The 23,535-nt window shown below is 38.7% G+C and overlaps 2 protein-coding genes across 2 annotated transcripts in view; one reads left to right on the top strand and one right to left on the bottom strand.

Moving 5' to 3' along the window:
- LOC134790564 (mitoguardin) overlaps positions 1-23,535 on the bottom strand; it is a 98,547-nt gene that overhangs the window by 23,184 nt on the left and 51,828 nt on the right. The gene's annotated exons all lie outside the window — the stretch shown is intronic.
- Positions 1-23,535, top strand: part of LOC134790566 (protein unzipped) — a 48,849-nt gene that overhangs the window by 4,507 nt on the left and 20,807 nt on the right. Inside the window, exon 2 of the mRNA XM_063761414.1 lies at positions 17,856-17,903. The gene's annotated coding sequence lies outside the window, so the exon portion shown is untranslated. The remainder of the gene's footprint in view (positions 1-17,855; positions 17,904-23,535) is intronic.

The raw sequence follows: 23,535 nt of genomic DNA, 5'->3' as shown, positions 1-23,535 counted from the left end.
TAACGGTTTACTTGTTGTTAATTATTACTTATAGTGTACCTACTCGTACGTATCCGATAAGCCTATATATACCTAGTACGGCACATATTAGCCTTGATTTTATTTCAACCCTGAAGTAAGCAAGATAGTCAAAATTAAATTTTTTGAACAAAATGTGTGTTATAAACTTTTCGTACATAAAGCAAGCTCCATTAGCATATTAATTTCTGGAAGTTTAATAATGTCATGCTCGGTGTCGGGAATTTACACGCCTACAAATCCACGGGACCCCGCTCCGTGTTCTTATTAGGCAGGCTGGGAGTGGGCCACGGAGACATTCGCGATGCAATAAATAGGCGAGTTCTCGGCCGGAAAATTGCGTCAATTTTCAGGGCGGGATCGCCCCCCGAGATGCCAAGATATAATCAGTTTAATAGCCTCGACAAGGAAAACTATGCCAGAAAAACTGGAGCGAGCGCAAGTGAAAAGATTTTAATACCTTGCAGTATGCAGTCTTATACTGACGATAAATGCTGGTGAACTATTTATACAGCTCTATTATATAGTCGGTTGAACTATCCAGATAATAAGTGCGCCTCATCTCGTGTTCAATAATTAAATCGGAACGTAGAGTCCCGTTATTGACTCAGGGCGGATGACGTCATCAGACGTTCTTCAGAAAATATTTCCTTTAGCTTAGGTCATAGTGTACCCGTGACCTCATCGTGGGGGGCATTTCTAGGTGAATGTGTTTTCTTTTGCAATCTAAATGAGGTCGTGTCGTCGGGAAAATGTAAAAGCTTTTTGTAATTTACCCATAGCTTTACGCGTCACAACATTGAGGCAGAATGGCTATGTCATCTTTACTTTTAGATATTACGGGCGCAACTGTTTTACTGTGTTGTTAATTGGGTTTGGGGTCAGGTCACTTAGTTTGAATGGCGCGTGTTACAACTTAATTACGTTAGAAGATACGTGACACAATGGCTGATGGCGGCGACATAACAGTGAGGTGGCAGTGCTAACGAAGGGCCAGGGTCTAGTGGAAGTTGATAAGGGGCTGCACGGGGGCTCTTGTATTCGTATGCAGGCCGCGCGGTGGCGCGATCGATACGCGCCCGCGCGACGCGCCACCCTCGCGACTTACCAGTAACTCAAGTCTTTAAACACAAATACACCTTCGAAATTCAATCAGCCCTGAAGCCCAATTGCATCAAATCAAGAACTTCTGCCTATTCCTTATGCCCCTAGATTACCGAGGAAAAACTGTTCAGTATATAGGGCGTTTTAAGTTTAAATTGCTAACCATTCCTTCACTCTCAACGAAAAATGAATTAATGAACATGCAAAAAAGTGTCATGGGTAAAAAACCTGATTGGCATTTCATTTATAAAACGAAAAAGCGATGTATAATCGAGTGCCTGTTTAATTTACACACGACAACATCTTTATCTTTGCAGCGTTTTATCACTTTCATTATCTCGAAACGTCTAAACTGTGCAACTGTATAATTTTACGGCCATTAACCCGTCCGACTGAGGGTAGTTTAACTGATCATTTTGAGACACGGTTCCGAGCCGACTGGCGAGTCCGACGTGTGCACTGACTGCCACTTACAACAAACATTAAATATACGCTTCAAGGCACCATGCGTTTTACGACTTTATGTTATTTAACATAAAAACGAAGAAATCAAAGTCCGAGTATAAAGCCCGAGTATAGTAGCCCGTATATCCACTCACAGCAAAATTGAGATAAATAACAATATACTTGAATGACATCATCGGCGACCAATCGGCAACTGGTCAAGTGAAAAAAGACTGTGTTGACACAAGAACTTGAAGCAATTTAATGTATAGGCATGTGCGCGGTTCTTCGGCCGGTGACCGCGTGGCCCTGATCTTGACGAAATAAGCGTTCAAAAATGAGATCGCGGCATTGCGACCACGTGTTACCGACTATTATACTATAGTTAATGACTTGCTATTTATAAAGTATGATTAAGAGTCGTTACGATTACAAAAACGTGATAAAGTAAAATAAATACTGATGAGAACTTTGGAAGTATAGCTGAAAGAAGAAGAAGGAACTTTAGCTGCCGGATTAATTCTAAAGGGAACCCTCTATGGTGCACTAATTGTTGACTAATAGTTTAATGTACTACCACTACCAATAGCTATCGGACCGACAGAGATTGGGGAGAAAACACTGGGAGGGACTACTGCTGCACGTTGGAGGGTGGCATACAAAATAGGCATTGTTCCAGTAAATTTCACACAATACATAGGTATAATAACCCTCCATAGTTAGTGAATTGAGTGAATCATTTAAATATAGCAAAAGTTACTTATTAGATATCTGAATATTTTAAATTCGAATGGCAAACACGTGTCTACTTTTCTGAACCGCCCGCGTACTCGTAGTCTCGTACTCACATTGGTAGGAAAGTATTTCATTGTGCTCTATTTATGAAGCATTGTGCCCGGTTTGAAGGAACGTCGCGTAGATGTGGGTTGAGATACGAACCTGATGCATTCAACGATTACGATCTGGCCCGTGATTATACCGTGTATGTTGCTTCGTCATACGGCTTCAAATTATCAAAAAGTTTATGAAAGCGTGCAAGTATGCCCGTAAAATTTAAATGCGTGATTTTATCTCAACTTTGACAACTCCGTTGCACATCATATTAATTTAGGAAGAACACACAATCCAAGTGGTTTGAAACAAGCAGTGATTGCAATTTGATTCACCAGACTGAAATCAATGGGTATTGTTCAATTAACAAATCATCGTAAGTGAATAAAGCCGCATTGCAAAAACATTGGACGCATCGCGAACAGTTAACTGGTCATTGACTACCCGCATGTAGATACGCTTCATTATACCTCTAGGTATAGTTACCGCATTGTCTTTAGGCTTATGGAGAAACTAAAAATAACTCTCGAGTCAATTACTTAATATGTATTTATAATACTCAAGTGATAATTAAGGCCTTAAGGCTTGTAATAATTGGAATGATTGCAAATAACTATCTAATTATTTTCGAGTGGTAAGAATGATAGTTTTTGCGCATGTTCATTTTCTTTCAACCGGCCATGAGTGAAAACTATTTCAAGTACGCATATAAGGCAACATAAATAATTTGAAAGAAATGTCTGAAGCGTGCCCATGCACACGTTAAATTATTTGTTATGGTTAGATTGCTTTCTAAATTTAATTGCCTACAAAGCGAATATGTTCCACCTAAGGTATTCCATGCGTGGGTACCTGGATGCGTTCCCTTAATAAAGTTTTTTTTTAGTGCGGCCATTACTCCCCGTTTTGGACGACCCTCTGGCCGAACAATGATTAGAGCCGAGTCGAGGGGAGAGCGAGATGCAGCTGCTCTTTTATTTTTCCTTGTTGAGACGCTCAAGGAAGTTACCGGGTCGCAAATAGATGCTGATTTCATAAAGATACTGAGTTGAGTGCGGTTTTAGAAAAAGGGAAATGTAATTTGTACTAAAGGAATGTTTAGACAAAGATTTGGTACTGGTACTGTAACTTACCATAATCTTAATTATTAAATTCAATTTTGTCGAAGTTATATCCCCTAAGAATACCTTGTTTGTTTGGTTTAGATGTAATTTGCTGAAAAATTATTTGGTATTGGGGTGGAAGAGGTGTAGAAGTGCAATTAAAAGTTCTTTGCAAACCAAGGTACAGGAAAAACCTACAAAAACTGATATGCTCGATACCGTCGATACGGATGAAACTACCGAACCAAACCGTCAACGCTTAGGTAACACAGTACACACTGTAGCAGTGGTCTTTATTGTACAAAAAGACATATTAAAAATAACATAAAATTAGTAAGAAGTACAAAGGCGAACTTATCTTTGAACACTTGAGTTATATATTTGAAAGCTGAACCAGAGCGTTTCTCGCAAGCAAAAAGCGGTCGTGAAGCGTCTGCGCAGCCTCCAACATTTATGATGCAACGTGAAACGCCGAGAAACGCAATGTGGTTCAGATACTTAAAGCGCGCAACTTTTTCCTAGGCGCCATCTCCCGTCTCGGCGTCAGCTGTAGTTTCTAGCTCATGAATAGTGTTAATTTTCTGTCTATGCTGCCTGGTGACATACCTGGTAACAAATTATCTTGTAGTTAAATACTGTGCCGAGAGAACCGCTTATCTTTCGAAACATTAAATTACATATTATTAATGTATGTGCCTACTAAATAATAAAGCAATTATTATAGTCTCGCAACTATAACTATTCCTAGTATTTAATTATTTGCTTATGTCTGTGGCTGTAAAAAAGAATAAGCTTTAAATCATCATCTGAGTAAGTATTAAACGGGGTAAAAACATCACAATAGTTGAGAACTCGTTGCAAGTTTATTTTAAAAAGAGGCTATTCATTTCAGGAAAGAGAAATAGTGCTCGGTGTATGTTTAGAGAAATAAGACCTAACATTAATCTCACCGGAAGTCCGGAACTTCCAAACCGCTTCCGCAAATTGAAAAAGGAATTATAGAAATGTAGCATTATAAGTTATAGTATATTTACCGAGTTGATACGTTTTAATAATTATTACTATATAAAAATTATCGCTTTCACGTTATAAGTACTTTCTCGTATCGTAGATACAGGCAACCCATACAAATGCTTATGCTTAACATACAGATTCTTGGTCATTTTAAAATAGGTTCAAATTTATTTATTAGTTATTTCCATTGAGTTAACTACCTATTTTAAAAGTTCACGATAACTAAAGTGCTCGACTTTAACGTTGACTCAGTCGACTCAGCGTAACTACGTACGAGTAGGTAGATGCTTATTATGGAGACTATACCTACTCGTACGTAATAGGACTACCTACTCGACTGTTGATGGAGATGTGTTTGCATTCATATGAGTGGAAACAAAAACAGTCCTAAACAAGCACTACAAGAACATAATTGTAAAGAGTTACAAAATCTAATAGTATCTCCTCTCTAAAGGGTCCTAATTAAAACATCTCAACAGCACATAACGAAGCTCAGTAAAATTAATTACACGCATTGAACCAACAAGCTGGTATCGCGGTCACCGCGAGGAAATTAAATGAACACGCGGACGCCTCTCCGTGGACTTTTCTTATTAGAATGCAGATACGGACGTAACGAATGATGCACTAACGAGAAACACATATTTGCTGAGGTTTCACATGTTTACTTGTGAATGAATTGATCAATCGGTGAGGCGGAATAGAATTATTAACAGCTATCTTAGATCATAAATGTTGTTGATGGGACACTAAAGACATGTGTCGTGTTATTACTTTATATTTCATGGCTATTTGAATGATGATGAGCTTTACTAAACAGGAAGAAACGCTTCCAAGCAGCTTTTTTTACAAATAGTAGCTATTTAGAAGCAGAAAATGTAGGATTCATAGCAAAATTGCACAGAATCAGAGGAATTGTCATGGTAAAACTTAATTAAGGATCCCTCTGGCTCAAAATTCAGTTGAAATTTGACAGTGTAATAATAATCTGCTAACCTGGAGTTGATCTGATGATGCAGTCGGAAGATAACCAAAGGAACTCCTCTATGGCAAGTCTTGCTCTTGCTCTAATAAGTATTGGGGTAGATGGTAGCTTGGTAGTAAAATCGTGTGACGTGTGTATATTGGACTACGCGGAAGTCCGGCGCGTGCGCGCACCTTGTACCGCCTAATTGACGCGCCGACACCACACGTGGCTGCGTAATAGGCGCATAAACAACTTGCTTTATAGTTCGTTTATTGTCATTGCCGGTTAATATGAGAGGAAATGTTAATGGCTGTTAACGCTCAATGAAGGCACTATAACTACATAAATTAGGGCTTATGATGTTTCTGTGAGTGACGGCAAGGCACGCAATGTTACATCGATTTTTGACATTTCATCAAATCTGATATTGAAATGAAGTGAAAATGAAATGAAATGAATTTTTTTATTTCAGGCAACTAGTGGCCCATACATAAATACCTTAAAACTAGCATACATATTATAAAAATATATTGATATGGTCGTCTAATACGTTTCTAATATGTAATTCTTTGTTGTAATTTCCCCTGATAACAAAATCTATGATCATGATCATTTAAACAAATCGAATCTGTTGGAGTATTTTGGTGTGGGTTACTGACCGGCATTCAGGGCCGTCAACCGAAACCACACGTGTGTATGGTTTTTGTAAAGAAAAGAGATGCAACGCGAATAAAAGCTAAGTCCCGCCACTCCCGCCAGAGTCACTAACACTTCGTGTTGCATGTGAGTTGGAGTGCTCTCTGTTACTTTCACATTGGATCACAGCACAGCATGGCGTTCCCAAATCCACAATGACCGTTGATAATTGGCTCGTAAAACTCCGTCCACAATGGAACCCGCACCTCACCGTCCGGCTCTCACCGGCTATAATTTAATATCCGCCCGAAGCCCGAAAATAATCCTATTTCCTCGGTAATGCCTAATGCCCTTGACAATACCGGGTTAGTTCTGCTACTCGGAATTGCTTCATATTTGAAACTCTTTTCCGACAGCCAGAGATCGAATAACTGAAATCCTTTATAGAGACTTTCCGAGCGTCTAAAAAGGAATGGAAATACGGCTGAGTCACAGCAACAGGAAGGATTTCAAAAAGGCGCGGCGCTTATTTGCCGAGGGATAGAGTACACAGACGAAAGCGATAACATTTCCAAGACAATCGGTGGAGTCAAAGTGTTTGTGTTGACAAGTGGTATTAATCGATGAGAGCAAGCCGAGGACAAGCGTCTCGTATGATTGATGTCGTGACGAAAGTGATGCATCGCCTGACATTCGAGAACCGTTATGAAGCTCGGAAGCTAAAGCTGCAGTTATCTAGCCTTCGGTATGTAAATAGTGAAGTTCAAGAGAGAGAGGAAATATTTATTACCGTCTACGATAAACGCATAAAAACAAAAGGTGGTTTGGAACTGATAAATCCACTTTTTGACGCTAGTCGACTTCGAAATAACTCGCGTTTTGGTTAGAACACTGATGTTACCACTTTCCTTACTTATATTTCTCAATGGTTTAGACTTTAGAATGTGTTCTAAATTACGTGTTTACATATTACCCGTCCCTTATTACCTAGCTTTTATATTTGGATTGGCTGGAAAAGGCTTTGTTGACGTTTTACACAGATATGGTAGCAAGTGAAACCTCGGGCCATTAATCATTAAACTGAGTTTGATGGAAGTGCGTCTTAACTTGTCGTGCAAGGTCGTCTCGGTACCATTTTCCGTACAAGGTTACCGAGGCCTCGCCCGGATTCAGCGATCGATGTCCTTGGCCTCTTCTAGGCTATCCGGGCTCGCCATCGTTGCCTTTTTAGCCTATATACCTGTTAGAACACTTAGAACCTATATTCTATTCTCGGACACTGAACAAGACTTTTGACAATATTGGCGGCGAAATATACAGACATAAGTAGGAAATTGGTTCAGCCAGGTCAGCCAGGTGCATAACTTATTAGCAGCTCGAGTTTCCATTGATTGTAAACTATAATTAATTAGTTGCTCAAGTATTGCACGGGTGAAATTCCGGAAGCCGTTGCAGTTCAGTATGTTACACATCCGCCGTTAATAGTGTTCGTCCCTTTTTGAGGTCGCACCGTTCGCTAACGGTATTGCATTGTACTAAATTATGGCAAGCACTATTAAGTACACAGATGAATGAGCCCTTGATGGTATATTAATAACAGTTTCATGCCAGCTAGTCACGTTGGCGAGTTTACCTTTCCGAGCTGGCCACTAAGTAAACAAGTTAAACATGAGTTAGATAATAAAGCGGGCACAATACAACACGGAACGGACCTAACTTGAGTAAAGCGAGTCTGCTTCCGCCGTGCGACCTTTTCGTCGGTCGATAGAAGGGTTTGGGCGGGAGTGCAAACAAATATGTTTCAGAAGCCAGCAGAGGGGACTGCTATTTAGATAAGCAAATTTCAAGACTTAATTACACCGTGATACGGTACGAACAACGTAATCAAGTGGCCGATATCGAGCATGCGGCGAAGGGACGCGGACGGTTCAATAAAATCATGATCGATTTACAAGTGAAATATTGTTCTTATGTTGTAACTCGTTCTTATGAAACAATACCTGTACCTGGAGCAACTTTATTACCCAAACAATCGCTCGCGTTAAACGCATAGCAAACAACCTGAGAACCTTTCATTAAGAGTGCATAAAGGAATATAACTAGCGGAGTATTGAAGCGGACAATGCGGCGCGGTAACGGGACCAGGCACTAATGGTGAACCGAGCTCTTCCGTTACCCGCGGCGCGTTAAGAGACTCCCGGGAACAACCAGCAAATACCACACGACCACACGACAGGGCTTTTCCTGACTCTAACTAATGGTAAAAAGCTCGCCTTATTAGATTCTCACTAGAGTCAAGTTTGACTAATGCTTAACCTTTTTAAGATCTATTGTGAAATCAGTGTTTGACAATATGTTCATATTAATGTTTTCTTTGAATGTTGAAAAGGAACATTATAGCCAGTTCCCAATATACAACACTTTTATCAACTATACGGTCTTCGCTCCGCTGCGAAACGTGCCACGACTACCGAAAGATTTTCCTTATTTTCGTTGCCGAGCACGAATTAGGAACAGAACACGTACTTACTGTGTCTCGAAATTATACATAATCGGTTTCATGGGAACATCCAAACAGATATGAGAAAGTTAAGTAATAAACGATAATAGATTGAATGGACGTGGTTTGTTTCGTTTCGTGTGATAAGTAATATTTGTATAGATAACGTAATTTTCGTGTTTTATAAGAAATCTTGTAATAATTGTAATCAATTTGTCGTACGAATGTATTGAGCCATGTACAGATACCGCGCTTAGAATTATGTAAGAGTAAAGCGCACGGTTGTGGGGAGGCGAGCTAAACGCCGGCCAAACCGCAACCGCAGAGGCGCTTGCCGTCAACACCTCACGACAGTTCATAATCACAAAGGTTACATACAGTGGTGCGTTTAAGGATAGTTAAGTCACAACTGTCACAAGGTACGTACTTATTTTAATAAGCTTCAACTTTTTTTGGCTAAAAATAGTAATAAAAATAAACGTACATTTTAACGGCATGCCGATCCGTCAGCGCCCGGTTCATAATCAGAAAGTGCTGCATTAAAGTTTTTGGTTGCTGTTGATTTTATTGGTCAACAGACCGACGCCTTTTAAGAGGTTCTTTACAACACTCGAAAAACTTATCCAAACGCCACTTAAGGCACGAGTAGGCCGATAGTAAATACAATGGCATTCTCCCTCGACAAACGAAACCAAGTTCTACAGATGTTCAAAGCTTTTTAAAGATGATTTAAACAACGCAAAAACGTTAACGAGGTTTGAATGATGATGAACTCTACGAGTACTCTTATGAATCACATTTTAATGCGTCTACATTTATTCGCTGTTATCGAAAATACGCAAATAAAATATTCTGTGCAAATACTTCAAATAGGTAGTATCGCTAAAAAGTACTCTTACATCTAAAACTTCCATCTAGACATGCGGCAGCGTGGCCAGCCAAGTTCAAAATATTATAATTACTATGTTTAACTCTTTTTTATTTAGCAAATTGTGTGGATACCTAGTTTATTCATCTTTAGTTTGGTATGGTTTGGTACAAGCTAACCCAGGATGCAATACAACCAATGTATATCAGGGCAATGTAACTTAATAAATACACTGTTAGATACGCAAACAAAAAAACAAGTGAAACAACCGCGTAAAGAAAGCGTGGAGTGGTCTAGGCAGGTGCTCCTACATGTCCCGACGTCTTCACTGGAGTGGCTGTTCAACAACACTCTTCTTAACTTCAAGCTACCTCATGTGTGGTGAAGATCCTCAGACGCGAGACAAACACAAACATTGCAGACATCTCTCTTAAAACAACACATGACGTTTACCATCCGACATATACGCGGTCGATGGGGATTTATACATTTAGCACAAAGAATACTATTTCCATGATAATCAATTAGTTCATTGTGTAATTCGTGCAGGGGTACTCGTGGCGATGGCGGGTGATTTATTTCTGTTAGCGTTCCTCGTAAAACTGCTCCACTTGAGATTCAATAGGTTGAACGCACGCAGGCCGCCTATCGTAATATTCGTAATAAACCAAGAATTTATGGTTGGTGGTAATAATTACACATTTTTGTTATTACGCCAAACCGACTTAGAACGTTTAAACACTTCAGTGGCCTCTAAGACCTAAGTGTGAATATATATAGTTGCTACACATTTTAGTAGCAATGTATCTAAGTATTTTGCTCTGACTTGATTTACTTACTATATTTCAAGATTACCAAGGTAATAGGTGCCTAGTTTGGATGTCATGACATTAATTATTTAAATAGCTATCTTGTTAATATGCAATCCTCTTATCCTGTATATTTTTTTTGCAGGAAATGGCAAATTAGCATAGTCGACGGAGATAAGTCCTTCGCTAAGTTTTATTTCTCGGAGCCGTATTAAGTTACCGTCTCTGAGATATCAGATGCACTTTAAGTGTGTCTCCCGTTAATGCATGGTCCACCAATCGTCAGCTCGGGTTACGTTACGAACTAGTGCAGCGAACCTTTTGTACTTTGATCGGCGTGTGAGTCCTAATTAATAAAAATGTTCACACGTAGTACTTACTGTGACATTCACTTTTTTGTCAGAGATCTATTTTTTGTTATTTACTTAACTGACCTGCAGTTAGTTCTACCTATTACTTAAGAGACAAATGCAACTGTAGCTCATTCACTCTTTGCTTGAAGAGATCTAAATCGTTTTTATCAGTACGCAAATGACAGGAGCAAATTCCATTCCTTAGCAGTTTGAATCAATTGATAGTAAATTTATGTAACATGTACTTTATGCCTTCAATAACAGTAGGTAATTTACATGTGCCAAAGAATAATGGATTTCAAAGAGAAGTGTAAAAAAAACAGCAAATTAATTGACCGACCACCACGCACACACTGAGTAGATTGGGCCGTACGCCTAAAATGGACAGGTACCCACGTAATATAGTAGCTGAACGTGGTAAAAAACGGCGCACTAATCACGCGGACTTTTTGTCCATTCCATAGGTAAGAATTTTCATTCGCTATACTTATGTCATACAGTCGAGATAGTTGAGTTGTAATAACAAGCAAGAATAAAGCGAGTGTAACAAGTGTCACTGCTACGCTTGGTATAGGCGGAGTAAATTGTTTGACGACATGGCCTCGACCGACACGAATGCAATTACAATGTAATGAAATGATAGTAGGGCAAAAAAAAAAACAATTTATAAAGGTACTTACATGTACCAAACCACACCTAATAAACAACACACCCCGCTCAAAATTGCTAAACAAATTTCAGCGATATTATTGACGACATTGACGTCTTTGCTCAAGTAAATACCAAGGCCATCAGATAGTCGCAACAAGATCGAGTAACATACATAAAATACAAATGGTTTGAATAACAGCAATAAAGGTAGATGCATTAAAATGTGATTCATCAATGACTCGTACGATGCATGAGAATGTGAATTCAAATTGAAATGGGTCAAGTTTGCATAACCCGTATATTACACAACGCGTAAGTAATTCAATGGAAAAAGCGCCCGTTTTAATAGCATTTCGCTTTTTACAGGCTTGTATTATCGTATGAGTACGGTTTTTGTTGTTCGATAAATATTGCAAATATTTACGAGTCGAAGTTATTAAAGATTTATGTCGGGTAACAAGTTAACGTCACGGAGAAATTCAATTAGACCGTTTGTTTTTAATATCTACATGTAACATTTCGGTCAAGGATAAAGCAATATAAATAATTGGTCAGTTCGAGTTGTCCGCGATTAATAACGTTATTAATGGTCTGGTCGGGCGGAATGCAGACTCTTACGTCATTTCGCTGTTGCTGCACTCAATATAATGCTAAACTCATACTCAACTGACCAGGATCTGATAACTATGAAAGGTTAACTAACGAAGTTCAAATGGATTCACAGGTATGTGTTAAGTGTAAGTGACAAAAAATGTTAATGTGCCGTTTGCGTGTGAGTAGCACGTTCATCACGAATTAATCTTCGGTACGTGACTGAGGAGTGTTAGCGCTTTCGTCTCCCGAAGGCTCGCGTCGCGCCCTTGCATTTGTGCAAGTGCAGGGCTGCGCCAGGTGACCGGTGAGTCAAATGCGCGATCATCGACCCGCCTGCATGTCGTGCACTTATCTTTAATATTGCTTTATGTAAATACAACGGGTAATGAACAAACATTTAAACTATTTTAAAGTTCAAATACATTTGTGTAAAATATAAGAGTAAACAACGAATCATTTGAAATCATTAAGCAATAAACGTTCGAGGTACTTATACTTATTTTAGAATAACCCCAAAGAATAGACATGAATCATATTGCTTTATGACTTCAGGATAGGTCAAGGGACAAGGAAGTCAATTCAATACAATCATTGAGAAAATTGGGCCTATGAAATTGTGATTGTGACTGAGTCAACTCTTGGTCAACTCTGCGTTGATCTGACGTCATTTGAACTGTGACTGCGTCTACTGATTGTATGAGGTATGCCATGCCGAATGAGTCATGTGCTGCTAAAATATAATATGAATGTTGCAAAAAACACAAACCGCCAGTATGAATCGGTCTGCTAACTGTATTTCATGTGGAAACGTCCGCGCAAACTTTACGCTTTACAAACAGCTACGGATGGCGGAGAAAAAGTTTCATGGCGAAATTCGCGGCTGAAAAAGCGTTTTAAGTATTTTTGCCATTTAGAGAGCTCTTCAAAGGGATTTCATTCATTCACATTTATCTTTTAATTGGACACTGGTTCACATTCACAGCCAGTAACTTCATATAGTAGGTAAGTGAAATAAGCAGAAGAAATTTAACAACATTTACAGTACGTTGCGCAAGCTATTGTAGAATGTTTATTAAGCATCAGTAAGATCAGTTAGTTTAAGGAGAAAGTTTCAGGTATCAGCAGTATTGTTTGCGAAGTTCGCCTAAAGCTGTAGCTCAAGTATAATGTAATAAGGTGATGATGGACTTAAATATGTGCACATATTAGCTAAACAATTCTAATTCGTACATAGGTGTTGGTTTCTTTTCAATAATAATACAATTTTAAATAAAGTTTTTTTTAAGACACTGACGTATCAGTTATATATAAAACACGATGAAAAAAATCGGGCAAGTGCGAGTCGGACTCGCGCACGAAGGGTTCCGTACCATATAAAAAAAACAAAAAAAAAAAGCAAAAAAAAAACGGTCACCCATCCAAGTACTGACCACTCCCGACGTTGCTTAACTTTGGTCAAAAATCACGTTTGTTGTATGGGAGCCCCATTTAAATCTTTATTTTATTCTGTTTTTAGTATTTGTTGTTATAGCGGCAACAGAAATACATCATCTGTGAAAATTTCAACTGTCTAGCTATCACGGTTCGTGAGATACAGCCTGGTGACAGACGGACGGACGGACGGACGGACGGACGGACGGACAGCGAAGTCTTAGTAATAGGGTCCCGTTTTACCCTTTGGGTACGGAACCCTAAAAAGCTTTTTCTATAATAAACCCGAGTGAAATGTCATTAGTGCTAAAAAGCGCGCCCGATCCGACGGAAACGATAACCGCAGATTCATTACTTAACAATCCACGAATAGAATACCACGGCCTCTTATTATTGAGAGCTAGCTGCCTTTATACGATATCCGACAAATTAACTATCGTCGTAGTCGCTAGAATAAATAATGGAGCTGCCGATACCGATACGTGACTGGTTAGCGTGAGATTAGAGAGAAAGGAATCGTGAGGTGCATCTGTATTCAATTTTGAACTAAATTGCATAATAAATACAGCAAAATCCTTCCACTTTTAATACAAATTCCCGCGTAGGTACCTAAAATGCGCCATTTTACAGTGGTCCCTGTAACTGTTTTTAAGATCGTGTTTTGACGTGGTTGCTTCAGAATTTTCTTAAGCGGGTTTTACTTTAGTGTAAATACTAAGCAAAAAGTACTTAGTACCTGATACTGTACCATGAGTTATTGACACTTGACGTTTACGTTATTAGCGACTGTGTAAACTCGATCGCAGTCCATCTCGCTCGCACTGATGTACGTATTAATAGTGCGATAGAGAGGGAATGCGATCGAGTTCACGCAGTTACTAACATAAATACCAAATGCCAATTAGTGGTAGCCGTGTAGACCTCTGTCACGCTATATAAGGTATTTTTTTCATTGTATCAACACGCTAGAATAAAAAATATATGTTAAGAATATTAAGTCACACAATAAATAATATAATCTTTTGAATGTTCTCATTACCTACGAACATAAATCATTAATTTATGAATAGCTTTAGCATCTATTGTTTAAAACCGCACTGCTTGTAAGACATAAATTAATTAACAAAGATTTAACTGCAAAAGAGTTACAGAGTCGTAAATAACCCTCCTTCGGAAGTCAGGTAAATATTCTAATAATTAAATATCAGCTTGAGCAATAGGTCGGTAATGTAATGAATAACTAAGTTGGTTGAATTGTGATGAGAATAAAACATAAACAAACTACCGGTGGGCCCCCTGGACTGGTTCCATATCCTTCGGGGGTACTAAAGCACTGAATAAATAAAATGCAATTAGACTAGGGTGTGGCATAGAACGCGAATCACGCCCCGCGAAACGATGGCGTTTTATAAACAGTTATGAAAACTCTTATCACAATTGAAAAGGAGGGTGGGTTGTTTAAAGTAAATCAATGTAAGAATACCAAGTGATGTATGGATGTATCAACTTTTAGCCATGTTATACTTAATACAATAAGGTGACTTAGGTGACAAGTAGAGTTCTAAACATAAAGTAGGTACTTATTCCTAATACCTATGCTATCCCCACCAAACGAGACGAATCTTATTACCCTCATGAGTCAAATTTAGACAATTTCATCTGTGTTTAGATAACCACACCCTTCTACATCAATTAGGAAACAAAGATGGTTATAATATATTTGTAGTCGACTTATTAACCGTAGTTACGTCAATAAACGCTCGCATAGTTTGAAGTTTCAAAACAAACAAACGAGATTGATTGCTACCGCGAACGCGATATAACACGAGTGATTACACTCGATGGAATACCCGCGGTGTAATCGGCTGACACAAGGGTTTAGGTTTACCCATGAATTGAAGACGCGTGTTTCAGGCTGCTAATTCGAAGGCAGCGGCGGTGGGTCACGTGCGGGGCGTCGCCATGGCAACCGAGGAAACTACGTCGTTTCAGACCCCCGGTGTCGAGCCGTTCCGCGCTTAAGTAGCAATATTTTAAAAATATCGAAATATTGCTGGGGCGCGATTCCACATTTCCACAAATCTTGTGGCCTGACCGTGACCACCATTAGAATATAAAAAACAAAATCCGTACCCAAAGGGTAAAAACGGGACCCTATTACTAAGACTGCTGTCCGTCTGTCTGTCACCAGGCTTTAATTCGAGAACCGTGTATGTATTTCTGTTGCCGCTATAACAACAAATACCTACTAAAAACAAAATAAAATAAATATTTAAATGGGCCACCCATACAACAAACGAGATATTATGTGGCATTTTTTGCGAAATGGTACGGAACCCTACGTGCGCGAGTCCGACTCGCACTTGGTCGGATTTTTTACAAAAGTTGCCGAGCGGGAACCATCATAATGTCTATCTTTTTAGTTGAACTCAGTGAGGCAACATTTTCATGAACGACGAATTTTGTTATCAGTGGCAGTTAATATTTACGGCGGTTTTAACATCTGCCAAAATAATATTGTCCTGAAGCTGTGTATCCTCATCAAATCAGTGGCCCGTAATAATAACTCTATTGGACAAAAGGGTCGCAGGATTTTGCCAGGCAATTTGAGTGCGGGGGCGGGTTTTGTATCATATCGCTAGCCATAGTAATCATATGACGAGACATAGGGCGCAGCTCGCAGACCGAGCTTATGGGATTTGTGGAAACGTTGACCGCGAACCTTTGATCTGATTCACGATTTACTAGGATGGCTGGGTTGTCTAATCATAAATTAACAAATAAAGATAAAGAAAGTACTCAACATGTCATTAAATTATTCTAAGTCGGACGTGAGGACTAAAACGGTGTCTGGATTCAACTTTACGATCGAATTTAAGCATAGTCGTAAAACTCGCAAACTCCTCCACTGGAAGATTGAGATAGAGGTCAACCAACACCCTCGGATCGCCCCTTGTCTTCTTAGTTATTTGACCCCTGTCAATATGCAATGGAGGCCTGCCCATTAGCTTCCCCCCTTCTATTGGAAATCGCTGCTCTTTTACACGCTTGTGGTTAACTCTGCAATTTTGTAGAACGGGAACTCGCCACAAATCGAAGTAGCTTTTGTATTATGAAAACGAACCCGTATGCTAGAAATAAATTTCCACTGAAAGGTTTGTTAAAGTGAAATCGATACGCGTTTTAAACACACGCATACACACTACGAGTTATGTTATCCGGTAAGTGGGCAACCTGTACAAAAAATGAAAATAGAGTGTACAGGTATTGTGCTACAAGGCGCGCCAAAATATTGGTCACAACTGTTTGCAGAGCCATTACAGTTTGTCAATTTTTTTGCTATTTTTCCTCTCAGCTGTCAGCCAGTGTGTACACGGAGCGAAAAGCAAAAAGGAAAGTTTTAGCAACATTCATCCGGGTGGGATAGGGCGGTAACTGTCCATTAACTAATGAACCAGTCGATGCCGCTGCGTCCGGTCGGCAGCTGTATCACGTAAGGAGTTGGCGAATCGATTATGACATATTGTGACCACATCGAGTAATCAACAGTGTATGAATACACCGCTTCCTGTGGACATCGTATCCTAATTAGTTATTAAGAGGCTGTCGTATAAAGACAGTGGACACTGGGATCCAGTTTCCAAGTATTCATTGTATGCACTTGTTACAATGGCTCCGTTGCCGTGGCGAAGGACGACCCACCGCCGCATAACGGCTGCATTATTCCCATACTGCAGCTACTAATGTCACGCAGTTTTGCAGATATCGGGTTAGAATACAATTCAAGATTGCTCATAGATATTGATATCAAATGATCATGATGTTTGAGCGTATAGGTATAGCTGCTGAGTCAATTTAAACATTTGAAGACATTTAAGAGTGTAACCAATGTGAACTTTCAATTTAAAGCGTACCTCGCGTCATTTTACTGATATTGAGATATCTAACAGTCTTAACAGATTAATGCCATGACGAATTAGGTAATATTTACTGGCATACCCTACTCATAAGTACTTGACAAATTGTTTCTATTGCAGTAAATGCGATAAATTGTAGGCGTTAACTGCAACCGTTTTCAAAAAAGATGAATTCTGCGATTAGGCCTGCAGCTGCCGACTGATGGTAAACCCGATACGTGCAACGTGCATCTGTTGGATTAGCTCGCACTGGCTCGTAGATGTAGGAATTAAAGTGATACAAAGCGCATCACGTAGACAGCTGCATTGCAACGTGTTTGCAGTGATTGACGCTAATAGACTCTTTATAATAATTGCATAATGTGTATGTAAAGTTCTGCTACTAATGTAATGTTCGCAGTTAGACGCATATACCTATTGCTTATTAGAATATTGTAACGATTTATGGCTAATATGTATAATATGTACCTATGTATTTTTCCACTGCGCGTTTTTTCACATGAAAACAATGCTGCTATGCATTTAAAAGTTATATGCGTGTTTTACAACGACTATAAAATGCTTTAACTTAATACATACCGAATGATAATAACCTGTGTGTATCTATTGTTTCAGAATCAGACTCGGCAAACGGGAAACTGGAAACAATACCATAAACAAAAGGTACCTAAACTATTTTACGAAAAATTCTTTCGAGTTTTACGAAACGGAAAGCAATCCTTTAACCGTATTGCAATTCCACTCAGCATCCGACCGACCCATGTTAAATAGCGAAGGAAATAAAACGTCCTGCCGCCTGTAAACAAAATGCGAGTGCATAACAAATCGGTGTACCGAACCGGAGCGACGCGAGAACTACCATAAACTTCGTCCAAATCCAAATATCAGCCTCCGTTCGACAAAAAACCACGCAACTAAAAATAGCGCGGGTTTTAATTTAAAACCTTCATTAACCTATTGCGGTAAAAACTTCAGCTGCAAATGATATAAAAAAACCGGACAAGTGCGAGTCGGACTCGCCCACCGAGGGTTCCGTACTTTTTAGTATTTGTTGTTATAGCGGCAACAGAAATACATCATCTGTGAAAATTTCAACTGTTCGTGAGATACCGCCTGATGACAGACGGACGGACGGACGGACAGCGGAGTCTTAGTAATAGGGTCCCGTTTTACCCTTTGGGCACGGAACCCTAAAAAGTAATAAAATGTGTGTTGAATCCCGGACTTGACGGGAATTCTGAATGCCTTGGTCAATATAACCATTGGGGAAACCCCGTTTTACAATTTGTATATAAAAGGTTCTGAGGTCAATTATTAAGTATTTGGCATTATGAATTTCTACCTACGTTGTGTGTCAGAATTCAGAATCGGGAAGTCCCAAATGAAAATTTGTGTGAAGCACGAATGGCTCTTCTCAGAACATTAGTCGAACTCCAAAATTCGTTTTAGATTGCTCTGTTTTTTCTGGGAAGCCTAGTTCGAAGAGTTGTTTCTTAATGTAGCATTTCTTTCAACCGTAGAACCGTTATGTAGGTATTCATTGATAGCAATGACATGTCCTGGTTCGTCCCGATTGTCCTAGAGCTCAGTAAGTAGATATAATGGAAATGCAACACTAGGCTCCTCACGTACGGAGGGTCCGTGCAGTCCCGATGCTATAGATAGACTAGGCACACGTCCGCAATAAAATTGGGCCAGTGTGTCGTCAGAGTCGCTATTATCGACAATCAGAAGTCGACCTTGCAGCTAGTTGCCGCTTGTCGCGCAATTCGTGGGGTACGGAGGTCTTCATCCGCCTTGTCGCACTTCATTTTCATTATTTAATGCCTGCTGTATGTCATCCTTCCAATTTAGAATTTAGATAAACAAGCTGATATTTTCGTTTGTTCTTAAAGCACTAAGGGGCTGTCCATAAATTACGTCATCGATTTTTGACGATTTTGGACCCCCCCCCCCCTATAATCATCCAAAAATCATGCATCAAATGACCCCATTTCCTCCTACTTCATGCTACCGTCATCCGATGTCCAGACCCCCCCCCCCCCTAATTTGAAATGACGTAATTTATGAATAGCCCCTAATGTGTTTGGATTTATATACGATTATATATTTATTTACTATTCCAAAATAGGCGACAAAAAGTACTGGAAAGGGTACACCTTATTTTATTTTACTTTATTGGCGAAGCCAAGTCAAACGATCACATTAATGAAATTATAATGTTACTTCATAGTTAAATCGGGTATATGTAGGTATTTTTTATACATGTAGTTTGCTGTTTGACCTTTAAATAGGCAGGTAGGTGCCTTTACCTTTAAGTAAATCCTACGCATATTATAACATACAACTTGTATGACGTCGTCGATTGTAGTAAAGTCCCTTAAATCAAGAGTATCATGACACACATTGACGAGAATAATGTTGTTTAGTCTCGGAGTCTCAATGTCAAAACACAAGACCGCTTTGTTTAACATCTGTAGTATTTATTATGAATGACGACCATAGTATAGATTTAGATACATTAGATACATATAGATTTGTTTATGTTATTATAATATTATCCACAGAAATGTTTGTCTCTCAGAAAAATAGTACACCTATATACATAAATAGGTAATTCAATTTCCAAAAAGATATAGACAGAGATAAGATAAAAATACATTGAATCGTGTTTGTCTTGCTTCATGTACAAAAGTAATAACACTAGCAATTACATGCAACAACGTTGAAAGTATTACCTATCGACTGTTGATTGATTCTGTTTTCTCGTTTTTGTGCGAATAAATTATTATCGTAGGTATAATCAATCACATGTAATCCTGTGTAATGAGTTGAATAATTGACGCCGTTTTACATTTTATGGTGTTTAATTTTTTTCTAAAGCGTTTTACTGATTCCCATTGCGTGTAGGCCAGCAGTTTAGCGTTCGCTGGAGAGGAGACTAGTATAGATATTATTGCGTAGCCTGTAGTGGTATTGATATAGTGGTCACAGTTAGACTGGCGCACTGGAACCAACTACCGAGCTCTGAGTAAGCGTGACACTTGTGAGCTACAGGAATTTAGGGCTTGGTCCAGCCGAGCCTGGCAACAGGTGCGGGAGAGAAACTCCGGCTGGTGTTAATTAGCCCCTCGCTGCTTGATTTATTGCCTAACTTTGTCTTCTAATACGTACTACTTATACGTTTTATCCATGCGATATCCTAGGTTGCCGAGAATTTAATAAATCTAGTCTAAGTTATCTATAATCGCAATTAATATTGATTTATACATACAACCTTTACTTGCATACGCAAGAAAAACTTTTCATTTTATTTCGTTATTTGCCAATATTCTCCTTAATTTTCCTACTGCCTGCTTTGAAATCAAAACAAATGTTGAAATGTGGATGTTTAAGAAACTTGTTTGTTTGTTTAAAACACGGCAAACATTTCGGATGTGCATTGCAACCACGAAAGAATGCAATACATACATACGCTGTATTGCCAATACAGCGTATGTATACGATATAGATTCCCGGTTTAAACCGACTGATCCCTAAATACACGTTCACATTAGTCACTGTCCGTTCAATAATTAAAGAACCTTCGATAAGGCTGTCGAGGGCGATCTTTCGGGTAACGGGTCTAATGTATTTTTTTCATTGGAATTGAAAACGGAAACCATTGCGTGCGAGCGCGTGAGGTCGTGTATTCCTTGCGGATGCTTGAGCGCGGGTTCAATGGCTAACTATATAGTACCGTGTAACATGAACTCGACATTTGTAACATGCTGTACTGAAAAATGTTCTTCAAGTTCGGTTCTATATAGGTAACTTAACGGGTATGAAAAATATAAATTCGAAAATGTTTGACAATATTTAGCGGCACTTACTTAATAAGAAAGTAATCTTAAATCGATAGAGCTCATTAGGAATAGTGTAAAATTTCTGGAAAAAATCAGGATATTACCACCGGCTTGCCTAGTTTGAAACAATTGAGCACCTTATTCTACAAGTTTTAAAGATACTTTGCGCGCACGTTACGGATTTCTTTACTAACCGCCCAATCACCGTATAGACTTCAGTCGAAGAATTCTCTTTTACTGGTTGTTTCAAGAGACCAATTCGCCCACAGTCAGCAAGCGATTGCAATGGCACCCCAGCTATCACGCGACATCTCCGACACCGTCACGCCTCGCCTCAGTTTACGTTTTACATTTACAGTGCCACCGACGATCTCGTGATTCTGATTAACCTTGTTCGTACACGATCCCCTTTTTCACATAAATATACTACCGGATGTTGGCAGTTTAATCACATTCACATATGTGTGTGATAATTGCGATAACAACTCTCCGAAAGGAAAACTGACGCGGTCCACAACGTAATTTGAAGTGATTATCCCGTTTTGTTACTTAACTCGAGCTACCAGGCTCGATTGATGTGTTGTATAGGAAAATTAAGCATGGCTAAATAACTATGAGATGCGATGATTATAGCTCCAATAATACTAAATCACGGTAATGCTGTCTTCACGCCGGTAGTCCCATCCATTAAGCCGGTGCAGCGATGTAGCACAATCTAGCAGATAGCCCCTTTGCCGCTAAGATAAGGTAAATAAATGGGAGCATACAGAATTTGAGATAATTATAATTACTGAGAGCATAGAAAATTAAAACATAGAAAGTTAATCGTTATAGAGTATGGCTACAGGTTAATAAAAGCTAAATCTGTTAAATTGTACACCACAAAACTTCGGTTAGGTTAAGTAAGTAGAGTTTAGGTTCCAGTTGCTAAAATTGGATAAAATCGAATAAGTATGTATGTATGTATGTCACTTTATTGCACATAAACAGGTTTACATAAAACGGACAACAACAAAACAAAAATAAAAATGTTATGTACAAAGGCGAACTTATCCCTAAAAGGGATCTCTTCCAGCTAACCTTTGAGAAAATGCGAAAGGATCAAATACTAACAGGTGAAAGACAATTTAATATGGACAAATAGCAATATGATAATTTTGGATACACTTAAAGGAAGACGAGAGCAACAAGTAAAGAGAAAAACTAGTACTACATATTTATAAATACGCATAAACTATAAACATACCTATATATAAATCTATATATACTTACAAACTTATAAGTACTTATAAGTACTTATATTTAAAAAATAATAATGTAACATGCAGTTTTCTCTAGATTCTGACATATCCCCAAAAATTTGAGAGTATATGACTTAATAACGCTGTTATGTTATGCCTTTAAGAGCGCTATTACATTTCGGCGTTGAGCGAGTTTAGGTATTTTACGCGCTGCGGCAGGCCGTGCGAGCTCAGTATGCCGATCCCTTCTAGCACACTCGCACTACAATTAGCGATTGCAAATCCGTGAACATTTTTCAAATCCGGATTTACGGATTTTGGTTTGACCGAAATCCGAAGTTCGGATTCAATCCGGATTTTAAGAAAGGAATATGTGGCATAAAGGCAAAGTGAAACAAACAATCAAATTAAGTTGTTTTTATTAAAAATAAAAAAAACAGAATGCGTACACTGCTACGCCAATAACAAAATCTTTAAAAAACAATAAAAACAAAATACATACGTACACTCCCAAGTAACAAAAGGTTCTATAACTAAGGCATTTTATCACCAAACAGTGATATAGTAGGCCTATAATGGTAACCATTGTGACTGCTTGTACTATAAAGGTTTTTAACAAAGCGTTTTGTTTCTATAAGATTAAAGACCTTTTAAGTACTATAATTTAGCTCTTAGAACGCTTATAGGATCATACAAAAGAATCTTTAAAGTGCTGCACTGTAATAGATATGCAAAAAGCGATTATGGTACTATTTAATACTATAGACGACTTTACTGATGCTTTTATGTACCTATTTTGCACTAATAATGCGTCAAAGTAACTTTTATAGTACTAGTATTGTAGCAGTATCGTAAACACTATTAGAGGATCAATCTGCACTATAAAAGGACTTTGCACGACCATTACGTAACGTTTTAGCTTTTTAAAAGCTCTCTTAACATCGCTATAAGGCTAGAAGAGTTCTCTAAAAGTCATGAAAGTTTTTCTATAGTGCTATATAGTATAGTACCATAAAAGTTACCTGGTACGTTGCTAAATAACTTAAATCGTAACTTAAAAAATGGCTGCTGTTTTCTGCCATAATAGCACATTAGCGGCATGGCTGGAGCCTATGTGTACTATAGCAGCCACAGTTGGAACAAGTCCTTATTCTATTAATTTTAATTTAATTAAAACATGAAAATTATGAGAGCGCATTGTCAAATTTG

This window comes from Cydia splendana, chromosome 5 (genome assembly GCF_910591565.1).
Source record: "Cydia splendana chromosome 5, ilCydSple1.2, whole genome shotgun sequence".
NCBI classification, from domain to species: Eukaryota; Metazoa; Arthropoda; class Insecta; order Lepidoptera; family Tortricidae; genus Cydia; species Cydia splendana.
Note: the sequence above shows the minus strand (reverse complement) of the source record. Positions and strands in the feature narration are given on the sequence as shown.